We start from the raw sequence: 11,971 nt of genomic DNA on the forward strand, positions 1-11,971 counted from the left end.
AAACAGATGTTATAATATAACAATTTGAATCTCTATAAAGGATAACAGTATAGAATGGAGGGAAGTATAAACCGGGCAGTAGAAAGGAGCAAATTATGTAGTTGCAGGAATACGGGAGTGCGTGAGTGCTTGTGTGCGTAGTCGACTCTTTTCTTAGCGACCCATTAGACTAGCCTGCCAAGCTCCATGTCCATGGGACTTTTCAGGCAAGGATACTGGAGTGGGTTGCATTTCCTTCTCTAGAGGATCATACCAACCCAGGGATCAAACCTGAGTCTCTTGTGTCTTCTGTGTTGGGGGCAGATTCTTTACCCCCTGAGCCATCAGGGAAGTCATGGAACACAGAAGCTGTGGGTCCAAAAAAGATTTACTAGAACCCTCGGCAGTCAGGATGAGACTTGAAAAGAGGATTTGATTTGAGTAGATAGAGTGAGAGGAGGGCATTCCAGCTTTCTACCTTCAGTGAATACCTCTTTTTTGTGTGTTGTTTTGTGAGTTATTGCATATCCTTTGGTCTGTTTTTATAAGTGTTACTACACGTTGTTGTTATTCAAACTTTATTGTTAATTGTAATATGTTCTGTTTTGGGAAAAAGCTAGGCGCTGCTGTATTTCTTCTTTCTAGACAGTATTTTTTGGTAATTTCACCTGCATGTTTCCCCAAGTTAGAGTGAATTTCTAATGTTCTAAAAAAAATTTATCAGCACATATAAAGCTTCTGACGTGACCAATTAATTAAGGAAGAATTAAAATTGTAGTATATAGTTTTCCTGTTCAAAAACTTTTAAAACTACTTCCAGGCCCGCTTAGGTGCAGGCCCAGCATGCTGAATAAGCTTGTTACAGCCCCAGAGCATGTGAGGCGCGAATTTCCTCAAGAATGAGTCACACTGGTTACCTGGTCTTGGTGACCCAGAGGAATATTATCACCACAAAGCCAGGAGAGTTTTATCTCTAGAACTTTCTGCCACACAATGACAACCCTAATTGACAGGATTAAACTACAGACTGTTGCCAGGCACCAGAATGATAAAGTCAGAGTGTCTCCCAGCCTGATTTTCAGATCAGGTAAAAATAGAGAGCGAGCCAAATTCAGCCTGTGTCCTGATGCCGCCTGACTCTGCAGCTCTCTGAAGAGCTCTGGTCAATTACACGGGGCTTCATCGAGATGTTGTTAAAGAGAAAAAGGACTGACATGTGTTTATCTCCTGTTACGTGCCAAGTATTGTACAAATGTCAGTCCTTAAACCATACACCTGCTCTATGTTTAGGAATACTCTCCCGCTTCTTTACCTCTTCTTCCAATGATCCCATGGGGAGTACATATTCTTTTTTTTTTTTTTTTCATATTCTTAAATTAAGAGTTAAAGGTTAATTGCTCATTGACACAGAGCAGTCACTGATCTATTTGACTCCAAGGTCCATGCCTTTCTTCATCTACTACACTATTCAGCCCCAACACCAAGCCCAAGATGGCACACATCAGTGTACAGATATAAACAGACATATAGATTGTCCAGAAATATTGGGAGATATGCACTTCCATTGAGGAAGTAATGACTGTGAGTTTTCCAGGAGAAAGAATACCCATAAAACCTTGCAATGCAGTGGTCTTAGGAGTGTGCTGGAGCTGTCTTGTATTGGCTTGCTAGACTTGTTTCAGTTTTCAGGCATTTTGTGAGCAAGTTGTTAAACACAACCATTATTAGAAATATATAAACATTAAATAGATCTTATTTTAAAATGTCATTGTTACAACTCAGTGCTTCCTAATATTTTATTATATTCACTATTACCTCTGTTCTTGAGGTAGAAATACTGTATAATGGTATCCTGTTGTGTACATTTCTTCCCAACTGATATGCAGTGATATTTGTTGATAGCTTGAAGTTGGCTATGGGAGTTATACCACACTATGGAAATCAGTAAATATTGGGTTGGCCAAAAAGTTGGTTTGGGTTCATAACATGTTATGGAAAACTTGAATAAACTTTTTGGCCGACCCACTATTATAAACCAGGGCATAGTTTCTCCAGAAGCCAGTTGTTTTACATTTACCAACCACCGGGCAGTAGCCATACAGGTGTTGTTATGAAATAAAAGATCCATGAGGACTAATGAATATCATCCGCTGGCCACTCAGTAGAGACCTGGCTGGGAAGTCAGAAGAACAGAAAGTCTGGAAAGTTGGTGAGCTGAGTAGTAAAGACTCCTTACATCAGAAGAGCACTTGGTCTTTCACACGATTGTAGCACAAAGATGCTTGTGTGACCTTGACGGTGGCCCTGAAAAGAGAGCCTGTGCCCTCAAGGAAAAGCAAGCCTCGTTTCTTGTGCTTACAGTAACAAAAGCCCTGGAGTGTGTTTAATATTCTGCTTCCTGGGCCTCAGTGCTAATGACCAAGAAGGGGCAGTCCTGGCTGATGAGGCGTGTGGACACACACTCACAGCAGGTTGTGGAGCATGGGATCTGGCTGGCTTTCTTTAACTCACTGTGTTTGGCTTCTGATGCTGGGCACTGTCAGCCCATTGCCCCAAAGTATGTGCACTGGTTTATTCTGGGTAACTGTCACCAAATGTCAGATTTAAACCTCCATGGAAATAAGGTGTTTGGAAGTGAGTAAGTCAGAATAATTGGGAAGGGGTTCAGAAACAAAACTCATGGTCTCAAATGTAAAGTCATTCCTGTACTCTAGTGCCAAGAGAAGGGACCATAAAGTAAACTTGAAATTTTAGGGTAAATATGGTCTTGGTTGTGGTGGTGGTTTAGTCGCTAAGTCATGTCCGACTCTTGAGATCCCAAGGACTGTAGCCTGCCAGGTTCCTCTGTCCATGGGATACTCCAGGCGAGGATGCTGGAGTGGGTTGCCATTTCCTTCACCAGAGAATCTTCCTGACCCAGGAATCGAACCCTGGTTTCCTGCTCTGCAGGCAGATTCTTTACCAACTGAGCTATGAGGGAAGTCCCAAATATGGTCTTCAGTTCAGGTCAGTCACTCAGTCGTGTCCGACTCTTTGAGACTCCATGAATCGCAGCACGCCAGGCCTCCCTGTCCATCACCAACTCCCGGAGTTTACTCAAACTCATGTCCATCGAGTTGGTGATGCCATCCAGCCATCTCATCCTTTTTCATCCTCTTCTCCTCCTGCCCCCAATCCCTCCCAGCATCAGGGTCTTTTCCAATGAGTCAACTCTTTGCATGAGGTGGCCAAAGTACTAGAGTTTCAGCTTCAGCATCAGTCCTTCCAATGAACACCCAGGACTGATCTCCTTTAGGATGGACTGCTTGGATCTCCTTGCAGTCCAAGGGACTCTTGAGTCTTCTCCAACACCACAGTTCAAAAGCATCATGCACTGCTTGTGTGAATATAATTTGGAACAATAACCTTATAGGATATTTGGCATTTTACTAATTTGGAGAGTGCAGATATTTTCAAAATAGTGTAGAAAATGGAGATGGTGACTACAAGACCAAAGAAATCTTCTACTCTGCTACTGGTATACAGGGAAATATACAGAGATATATTTCAGTACCCTTTACAGTAGGAAAAAATGGAACATCTTAAATTTCCATCAGTGACCACTGGCTAAATAAAATGTGATGTAATCATGCAACAGAATACTGAAGATCAGTTGGAATAAATGAATAGAGGTACATGTATCAACAGAGAGAAAACTAGAAAACCCAAGGCTAAGTGAAAATGTAGGTTGCAGAATCACACAAAGTATATCATTTTGTAATGCTTGAAAAGACAAAACATTATATATTGTTTACAGATAAATATATACATAGTAAAAAATGCAGATGTCAAGTTTACACACCCAACTTTAGAATATTAACTCTGTACAGGGAAGGAAAGAGAGAAATGTATTCCAGGATAGGTTCAAAGGGGCTTCAACTCTATTTGTAATACATTCTCTTATAAAAATTACCAATATAGAAACATGTTAAAAATGCTTTACATCCATATCCTTTGTATTTTTCTGTTTGATTGAAATAAATTTTAAAGTTTCAAGAAAAAAAAAAACAAAACAAAAGCATCAGTTCTTCAGTGCTCAGCTTTCTTCACAGTCCAACTCTTACATCCATACATGACCACTAGAAAAACCATAGCCTTGACTAGACGAACCTTTGTTGGCAAAGTAATGTCTCTGCTTTTTAATATGCTGTCTAGGTTGGTCATAACTTTCCTTCCAAGGAGTAAGTGTCTTTTAATTTCATGGCTGCAATCACCATCTGCAGTGATTTTGGAGCCCCCCAAAATAAAGCCTGACACTGTTTCCACTGTTTACCCATCTATTTCCCATGAAGTGATGGGACCAGATGCCATGATCTTAGTTTTCTGAATGTTGAGCTTTAAGCCAACTTTTTCACTCTCCTCTTTCACTTTCATCAAGGGACTTTTTAGTTCCTCTTCACTTTCTTCCATAAGGGTGGTGTCATCTGCATATCTGAGGTTACTGATATTTCTCCCGGCAATCTTGATTCCAGCTTGTGCTTCCTGCAGCCCAGCGTTTCTCATGATGTACTCTGCATATAAGTTAAATAAGCAGGGTGACAATATGCAGCCTTGACGTACTCCTTTTCCTATTTGGAACCAGTCTGTTGTTCCATGTCCAGTTCTAACTGTTGCTTCCTGACCTGCATATAGGTTTCTCAAGAGGCAGTCTTAGGGATCCTCAAACTTAGTACATACCCATGACAGGAACATAGGTAAGATTTCTTTGGATATTATTTATCTTCAATTATTTTTGTAAAAAAAATTACAAAGTGACTCGTATCACTCTAAAATTTTTGAACGATATTTGAGATTATAAAGCTGAAAGGGAGTTGCCTCTTTATCCTAGCTTTCCTGGAATAATCACAATGATATGTATCCCTCCAGAACTTTATCTACACACACACACACACTGCTACCTACCTACATAATTTGAAAAATTTTAGGTAAAAAATAGGATCATACTGTCTCCATAAATATTGAATAGTTCGGTGACTTGTTCAGTTCACAGTATATCTTAGAGGATCTAACCCATGCTTTCGGTGTGCATTAGAGAATTCAGTCATGTCAGTGTACCATAATGTATTTAAAGAGTTCTCTATTGAAGAACATTGAAGTTTTCTTCAATGACATGCAGTTAAAATAATATAGTCAATAAGCATCCTTTTAAGTATGTTCTTGTTTATAGTATAGTTATTTCTGTAGGATAGCTTCCAAAAAATAAAATTGTAGGGTAAAATGTGTGTGCATCTACACTTTTTATTTTGTCAAATAGCCTTTCAAAAGAGTTGTACCTGTTACATTCCCACAACCTTATAGTAAAGTATCTACCCACCCCCCTTATCCTCACCAACATTTTGTATAAACAGTCTTAAATTTTGGCCTAACTCAGGTGAAAACTTTTATCTTGTTCTTATTTTACAATTATATGACATTATTTACACATTTTAAAATATTTGTCCTTTGAATTTCCTATTCATGCCCTTTGGCTTTTTTGTATTTATTTGAATACAAAATATTCATTTTTTAAATTTTATTTTACTTTATTTTACTGATTTGTATGAGTTCTTTATATAGAACTTTTAATATCTTTATGTATTAAGGAATATATTAATATTTTGTTATATGCTACAAATATTTTCTCTCTTCCATTTACCTTTTAACTTTAGTAGAGCTATATTTTTGGCCATATTAGCATTTAACATTTTTTGTAGAAAAATCTCATCTGTTCCTTCTGGGTTTGGGGGTCTTGTTTTGGATATATATTTTTTTAAGACTGATAAAGGGAAGCCTTAAAAGTCTGACTAAATGGATGTCATAAAGTAATAGCCAGGATTTACTAAATACTTCACTAGATAAATCTTAAAAAATGTTTTCCCAGTAAGATTAAGAAATGTTTTTCACAGCTCAGGGAAGAAAATGCAGAGCAGAGAGCTGCACTGAGCCTTCTGTGCATGGGAGTGGAGTGAAGGAGGCAGACAGGACCTGGAAAGGTGTCTTGCTGTATGCATTTCTTCTTTGGAGCCCATATTTAGCACTGGCGTATTCTGTCTTTATTTGCCACATTAAAAGAAGAGAAAGAGAATGAGAAATCTGTCAAGTGCTCTGTATTTGAAAAGTGACCACTCTTTTCAAGGCCAGGCCCATCCCAATTTTCTCTTTCTGACACACAGTTTAGGATAATGTATATGACATCCTTCTAAAGGGACCAAAATGGGAACTGGTTGATGTTTCAGTTCAGTCCAGTTGCTCAGTCATGTCTGACTCATTGCTTGCCCATGAACTGTAGCACACCAGGCTTCCCTGTCCATCACCAACTCCCAGAGCTTGCTCAGACTCATGTCCATTGAGTCAGTGATGCCATCCATCCATCTCATCCTCTGTTGTCCCCTTCTCCTCCTTCCTTCAATCTTTCCCAGCATCAGGGTCTTTTCTAATGAGTCAGTTCTTCACATCAGGTGGCCAAAGTATTGGAGCTTCAGTATCAGTCCTTCCAATGAATATTCAGGACTGATTTCCTTTAGGATTGACTGATTTGTTCTCCTTGCAGTCCAAACGACTCTCAAGAGTCTTCTCCAACACCACAGTTCAAAAGCGTTAATTCTTTGGCGCTCAGCTTTCTTTATGGTCCAACTCTCACATCCATACGTGATTACTGGAAAAACCATAGCCTTGACTAGATGGACCTTCCTTGGCAAAGTAATGTCTCTGCTTTTTAATGTGCTGTCTAGGTTGGTCATGACTTTTCTTCCAAGGAGCAAGTGTCTTTTGATTTTGTGGCTGCAGTCACCATCTGGAGTGATTTTGGAGACCCCCAAAAATAAAGTCTCTCACTGTTTCCATTGTTTCCCCATCTATTTGCCATGAAGTGATGGGACTGAATGCCATGATCTTAGTTTTCTGAATGTTGAGTTTTAAGCCAGCTTTTTCACTCTCCTCTTTCACTTGCATCAAGAGGCCTCTTCACTTTTTGCCATAAGTGTGGTGTCATCTGCATATCTGAGGTTATTGATATTTCTCCCGGCAGTCCTGATTCCAGCTTGTGCTTCATTCAGTCCAGCATTTCTCATGATGTACTCTGCATATAAGTTAAATAAGCAGGGTGACAATATACAGCCTTGATGTACTCCTTTCCCGATTTGGAACCAGTCTGTTGGCATGTCCAGTTCTAACTATTGCTTCTTGACCTGCATACAGATTTCTCAGGAGGCAGGTCAGGTGGTCTGGTATTCCCATCTCTTGAAGAATTTTCCACAGTTTGTTGTGATCCATACAATCAGAGGCTTTGGCAAAGTCAGTAAAGCAGAAGTAGATGTTTTTCTGGAACTCTCTTGCTTTTTTGATGATCCAGCGGATGTTGGCAATTGGTCTCTGGTACCCCTGCCTTTTCTAAATCCAGCTTGAAAATCGTAAGTTCTTGGTTCATGTACTGTTGAAGCCTGGCTTGGAGAATTTTGAGCATTACTTTACTAGCGTGTGAGATGAGTGCAGTTCGGCGGTAGTTTGAAAATTCTTTGGCATTGCCTTTCTTTGAGATTGGAATGAAAACTAACCTTTTCCAGTCCTGTGGTCACTGCTGAGTTTTATAAATTTGCTGGCATTTTGAGTGCAGCACTTTCACAGCATCATCTTTTAAGGTTGGAAATAGCTCAACTGGAATTCCATCACCTCCACTAGCTTTGTTCGTAGTGGTGCTTCCTAAGGCCCTGTTGACCTTGCACTCCAAGATGTCTGATTCTAGGGGAGTGATCACACCATTGTGGTTATCTGGGTCATGAAGATCTTTTTTGTATAGTTCTTCTGTGTATTCTTGCCACCTCTTCTTAATATCTTCTGCTTCTGGTTGATGTTTAAGTTCTTTAAATGGAAATAAACAATGTTGTTATTTTGAAAGGAATTAGTCTCTGAGAAACATAGGGTATATATATTGGTTCTCAGCATTATTTTGCCTTTACTTAAAATATTAAAATCCTTATACTCCTTTTGCCCTGGGATAGTTTTTCTTTTTATTTGAAATCATGACCAAATGAGAATGTACCAGCAGTTATTAAATATCATTTCTCAGGTGGATAACTCAAATCTAATTACTCAAAATACCTTCTTTTAAATAGGGCTCCCAGTAGATGGGTATATAATTGCTGGAAATATCACATAATAGAATGAGAAAAAAGAAAAGACATTCATTTTCAACATTTTAGGATTGTATCTGTAAGAATTATAGTGTAGAGCAAGAAATGCTTAGTTTAGACAAGACTGTAAAACCAGTTACTATGGAGAGTATAGAGGATAAGAAAAAGAAAAGAACATTGGAGGAGGCATGTTTTGTGGTAAAATACAAGTTAAGATAATTGGAGAGGAAGTGAAAAAACTATACTTCTGATGTCAGGTGTCTGTATGCCAATGCCTAGGCAATGAGCAGTAAGGAAAGTGAACTTGCCATCTTGCACCCAGAATGAAGTAAGACCTCATGGGTATTCCTGAGACTTGATGTGGAAACTCAGTGACAGGAATGGAAGGATAAGCAGTGCCCAAGAGAAATAGACTATTAGGAAGATAAATATGAATAGAAATTAAAAAATCAAGGACGGCACCATGCTGATGAATGTCTGGCTACAGACAAGGGGAGGGAGGGTCAGAAGCAGCCCAGAGGTTGGCAGCACCCACCCAACTTACTGGGCAGCTTCAACTGTTTGATTGTTTTGCTAAGTCTCTTTAGTCCATAGACATAGGTGTAGGTCACAGATGCCATACTAAGGAGCTCTGTCTTCATTTGGTGAAGAGCTGCCTAAATTTCTGAGGAGAAGGTGGCCTGTTGGGGTGCTGTATTTAAGAAGACAGAGTGGAGATGATCCTCTGAATTAGGGCAGCAGCAGTGGAAATCCTAGAAGCACTATAGAGTACCTATTATGTGCCAGGCAGGCTACACAGTAGGCCCTGCAGGTGCAGAGTGTAGAGACAAACACCAAGTATGAGCTACAAAGTGACGCCCAAACTGGAAAACAATGGGATGTATAGGAAGGAGCAGTTCATTCTGCTGGGAGTTGGAGAAGGGGGAGCCTTCAGAGGGGGTGATAGCTGAGCTAGGTCTTGGGGGAATCAAAAACATGTTACAGACGTGGGGGAGGTGTGAAGGCGTGGGCAGTCCAGGCCGAGGGAACAGTGTGAATAAAGGCACAGAAGCTTGAACATTCCTGGCATATTCTGGAAAGAGCGAGTAGCTCCAGGTCTGAGCGCAGGGTGCTGGGCTGGGGGATGGGTGGATGGGGAAAGGCTACCTGGCTATGAAGATCCTGTAAGTTCTTCTGGCAGCAGTGGGGAGCTTTTAGAGGGTTTTTAGCAAGGCTGAGACTGATCAGAATCTGCAAAGACCAAATCTGGCCATAGTGCAGAGTATGTGCAGGGTGTGAGAAGCTAAAGACAGGCAGGTCAGTTAGGAGACCGTTGTCTTTAGATGAGTGAGTGGTAGATCCTGAGCTAGGAAAGGAAGAGGCAATGGGAATAGAAGACAGGAAACAGATGAAATAGAACTTGGTGACTAACTGGAGGTGGAACATGAAAGTTTCTGACCTACTGGGTAACCGATTTTGCCGTTCATCTAAAAGCAGAAATGAGGGAGGGGGAGCATAGGAGGCAGGGATGAGTCTGAGTTGGGACATGGTGAGTGTTCCAGTTATCTGTGGCAGTACAGTGACTGAATCTAAACATGGTGACACAGGATAACGATCACTTTAATATATAGTTATACGTGGCTCATCTGCTCCTGATCTGAGGCCTCCACTGGATGACAGGAAGAGCTGGAGGGGCAGGAGACACTTCCAAGATGAGCTTTCTCCTGCTGTTTCTGGCAGCTTAGTGGAGGAGACTAGAAGGCTGGCCTCAGCCCAGGCTGGTACAATGCCTGCATGTGCCCTTCTCCATGTGGCAGCCTCGGGGAAGTGACTTCTCACGTGGTGGCTCACTGTGTCAGTGGACAGTGGGCTTTAATGACCTAGCCTTGGAAGTTTGATGTCATCACTTCTATCTTGGTCTGTTGGTCTAAGCAGTCACATGCCCACCCAAATTCAAGGCAAGGGGCCACAGTCACCTCTTGATAGGGAGAGTGTCAAAAAGTTGCAGGGTATGTTTTGAAACCAGCTCAAGAAATTTGAGAGAATAAAAAACAAAAGGACAAATGTGAGACACTAATGGACTCTACAGATCTCAGCAGCTGGTGGAATATTAGGTTAAGGAGGAAGGAAGCCTCAAAGCTGAATATGCATGTCAAAATTTCCCACGTTATAACATTATTGCTAGAATCAGAGGACAGACTTGGAATCAGACTACCCAGCTTTGAATACCAGCTCCATTACATGTTAGCCATGTGATCAGAGAGGCAAGCTACGTAATATCCTTGTGTGCCATTTTCCTTATGTTATCCCATTTTAATGGGTGTAATAATAGTAACCTACTTCAAAGGGTTGGTGAGGATTCCAGCAAGACCTGTGAAGTTCATGGACTAGTATCAGGCACGTAGTACCTTCAGTATGTGTTAGCAGTTACTGTTTATGAAGCATTCCACATGCATCATCTCACTTATTCCTTACCAGGGCCGTCTGATGTATCTGTTCACATTATCATAGTTTAACAGCTGAAGGTGGGAGAGGTTAGGTGACATTTGCAAGGTCACACAGCTGCCGGGTGACTGAGCGGTAACTCGGAAGCCTGCTTTCCTGCTTGCCTGGAGTTGGCTGTTCCCAGGCAGCCAGCAGAGCTGCTCCCCAGGCAGGAGCCTCAGGCCCACTCCTGCGACCACCCACACTGTGGGATTCGCTTCCTAGCAAAGCCACTGTGTTTCTGGCATTGGTGCCGTCTTCCTGGGAGATGCCGTCGTGGCTGCCTAGGCCCTCGCCCACCACCGGCATGTCTGATATTTACTAGAGGCGAGACGCGGACAACTGTGACAGCAGGTGTGACTCCTGCTGCTTGAAGACTGCTTGAAGTCTCCAGACTGTTGCATTTGCTCTGGAGTCGGAGTGGGGTGGGGTCAAGCCAGTAGGAACTGGGGACTGGACACTTCAGTGTTCCCTCTGCTCCCTTTGAACCCCGCACCAGAGCAGATGTTGAGCCCAGATATTCCTGCCGCCTTTCTGGCCACAGATGGCTGTGGAGGTTGGGGGCTCCTAAATCAGATGGGCCTGCCTTTCCCTGAAAAACCCAAGCACCAGCACCCTGGGGAAGGCTGGCAGCCTCCAGCGGTGGTCCCAGCTGGCTGGTCCCTCTCATGCCCTGGAGGCTCTGGCCTAGCTCACGCCTTTTCTTAATCTCAACTTGCCCCATCTTCCTATTTGGGGGGCTCAAAATCAAACAAGGAAATACTGAGAACAGTGGTGGGTTTTCTCTTCCTGCTTGAACAGCCTGAAACATCTGTGAGAAAATGAATCTTAGCCCATCAGAGACCCTGAAACTGTGGGCAAAGGAATAACAATGTCCGCTGCTTCCTGTAAAAGGTCGCCCTCCAGGCCCTGAGGAATTTTTCCTGAATTACAAAGGAGGAGCAGATCAAATGCCTGTCATAGCACTCTTCAGAAAACAAGGAGCAACCAGAAGTTTCCATTCATCTAAGGAATCTTTGAAAATCCTGCCTTGGGTGGAGTGACATTTGGTAACAATAAAAACAGTCCCCTTGGCAGGGGCCCAGGGCACAGCCAGAGCTGACCAGTGGCCTGTCCCTCCAGGGGTGGGGCCTCCCCTCTTCAGGCTTCCAGGAAGTTCCCAAGAACGTCAGGAACCCTGTCTGGTCTTGCTGGGTCCCAGCCCACCCTCCGCCCAGGCTTCCTGTCTGCCCCCATCACAAGAGAAGGCGCCTTTAAACCAGTGCTTTCCTCTTCTAAAGGCCAGTGAGGCTTCTCCACCTCTCTTCAGTGTAAGCAGACTGGAAGGAATCACCAGGCAGAGCTCCTCACAGATTAATGTTTTCAACAAGTTATTTGGGTTC

Source organism: Cervus elaphus, chromosome 11 (genome assembly GCF_910594005.1).
Source record: "Cervus elaphus chromosome 11, mCerEla1.1, whole genome shotgun sequence".
Taxonomy (NCBI): Eukaryota; Metazoa; Chordata; class Mammalia; order Artiodactyla; family Cervidae; genus Cervus; species Cervus elaphus.